Genomic DNA, 2,962 nt, shown 5'->3' on the forward strand with positions numbered 1-2,962 from the left:
ATCTGCACACAGCTGTTGTCACTAACGGCGCACTCGCTTACGTCACTGTCGTGAGACATTCTCGCAAAAAATCACGGTTTTAGTAACGCAGTAACGCAGCGTTCCTACGGGAAAGTAACGGTAATCTAATTACCGTTTTTGCAATAGTAATCCCTTACTTTACTCGTTACTCGAAAAAAGTAACGCGTTACTGCCCATCTCTGGTCTGGACCATCTGTATAAATCTCTCTGTCAACTCGTGGAAAGGAAAGTATCAAACCCCATCAGGGTTAATTATGATAGACCACATCTTGACCGAGCTTAGGCATGCTGCAGTTATGAAAACCAGTTCTCCTCCATCTGTTTTCCTAATGACTCTTCTAGCTTCACTTGGAGACTACTGGGAAAAAAAAGAATATCCACAACTTAAATTTTTCTGGTAAACTTTCCAACCTCAAACTAAACATTGATCTAGTCAATAGTAACATAGTTTCTACATTTTTCAAAACAATAATCTTAAAATAACAATCAATACAGGCTGACTTATAAGAGTGACCTAGTTAAATTGGTATGTTATGAAAAAAATAGCAGATAATGATGGCGCATTATTGCAGTCCAGATGATGACTAAATACCAAATGTTGTCATTTAGAGAAGACGGCGCTCCTAAATTTAACCAGATTTATGAGATTGATTCGATTTTCTTTTCATATTGTTATATGAGTAAACAAACCTTGTTATATTGTTATAACTGGATGTCAGAGCGATCAATGTTTATATCACTAAATACAACATAGAGAATGAGTAAAGGATAATAAACAAAATACCATGTAAGGCTGAAACAGCACTGGGGCACAATTTATTCTTGACCTTTTTAACACTTCTCAAATTCTAGCTTGAATTAGTCTCTTTTTTTTTTTTTTGGAGAGAAAGTATGAAATTCCTTTCTTAATGATGAAGATTCTGGGGTCACCTTGCTGCTCCGATACAAATTACCACTGTCTTCTCCTCTCTGACAAACACACTCACAGCAGGATGACGAAACAGTCTTTGAATCCCAGAGGAGATGGTGCATTTTAAGCAGGTCAGAGGTCAGTGTGGAGGAAGAAGAGGAGACTGCGAATGATTTAACCAAACTCACTCTGAATGATGAACAGCCACCACAGCTTGACTTGGGTGGGAAATCAAAATAAGACAAACTCGCAATTTAACCAAAGTTTATAAAATGTAGCCCGCCCTGCAGACACATGAGCAGGTTCATTATGTAGCTTGGACTTTGTTCCTGTGTATGCCCTCTGCCTGGAAACATATCTGAAATTTAGTAATTTTTGTTACCCGATGGGAGTAATATGTAGAACATAATGATTCATCTGAATATTCCATCTTGATGCGATTTGAAAAATATCACATTAGCTGCTGAGAACTGCATGCAAAGTGGTTTCACATACTCAAGATCAATTTAAACCACAGCACAATGACATGTCTAGAGCAATTGTGCTGAGATGCATTATTGATCTGACAACAGGTGACGAATCGACAGTCTGTGGATGACTGGAAGATCAAACAAAGAGAGGATGAGGATGCAGAAATAAATTCAGTAATTAATTTGTAACTAGTGTTACCTATGGTGCTACCAAGTTTCTCTTATTTAAAAAAAAACAAACTTTTTCACCGGTGCCCGGTGAAAAAAAACAGAAGCAGGAAAACGGAGAGAATGAAAAGGTGCAGGGGTCAAAACAGAGGCAGTAGGAGGAGTGGGTGAACCCAGGCTGAGATTAAAAAGTGATGACAAGAGAAAGACAAGTGTGACAGATTAGAGAGGAGACGAAGTGATCAGGAGGTTAGATGGAGAAGCGTGAGCTGAGAAGACAGGGAGAGGTAGAAGGTGCAGGGAGGGACACAGCTGCAGCACAGTCCTAGTTGTAATTCTTCACAAGGCACCAACGTTTTGTTTTTTTTTGAGTGAAAACTTACAGAAAGTTTTTCTCTTATTTCTTTACAGTGTCAATTTGAATTCTGAAGAAACACAGCAGTCGCCACAGAATTTGGCAGTATATTGCATCATGCTGAGAGTCTGCACAGATAGCCTCCCTCTGTTTTTTTTAGAATACTATAACTGATAAGACAGACTCAGAATTTAATATATCAATTACTAGTTCCCAGTATAAAAAATAAATTCAAATTGCCACAGGCTATATGAAAAACCTGTATCTTTGAGTATGAATTTAATTAGTATTAATTAATAGGAATCCAGATGTGTGAGAAAATGAGGTGCAAGATTCATATTAATAGAGTGTTTTTCTTCCCACTGTCGCTTGCTCATATGGGGTCATCTGACTGCAGGGTTTTTCTCTGTACTACTGTAGAGTCTTTACCTTACAATATAATGCACCTTGAGGCTACTGTTGTTGTTAAAGTTAAATTTAATGAAATTGAAAATAATCCAAAAGGGTTAAAAATAAATGAATAAAAGTGAACTGCCATTTATTGGCTTCACCAAGTCAGAAGCACATTCCAGTCTGCATTTTCCTTTCTTTGTGTTAGTTTGATAAAGTCATACTACAGTGAAATCTACACACCTTCTGACTTTGTTGTAATGTTCTCAGATGAGTGTAGCAGAGACAGCAAAATATGTAAGATGCTTACCAACTCTTTAGATATAATCATAGCCTTCCCTCATTTAACAAGCTTCGGAAGCATGTACAGTAAGCTTGTTCCCTGACATGTTTACTTGTTTGTTACGAAACAGTTTATGATAACTTCACCTAGAAGTTATAGAAAGACTCATTTAATGACAGAAGTCCAATGTGCACTCTCTTTGAGATCTGTCGCTAATAACGCCAAAGAGAAGCATGTGTCTTTTACTGCCTAACTACATTATACTCACTCAATAGCCACTGTGTGCTATTTCCATCCTGAGCAGCTACTGTATTATACAATAGGCTTTTAGAGATGTTTTTCCACAGGAAACCAGCTGCCTACTG

The sequence above is a fragment of the Pundamilia nyererei genome, unplaced genomic scaffold, assembly GCF_000239375.1.
Source record: "Pundamilia nyererei isolate P.nyererei 1_Seehausen unplaced genomic scaffold, PunNye1.0 scaffold00065, whole genome shotgun sequence".
Classification (NCBI taxonomy): domain Eukaryota; kingdom Metazoa; phylum Chordata; class Actinopteri; order Cichliformes; family Cichlidae; genus Pundamilia; species Pundamilia nyererei.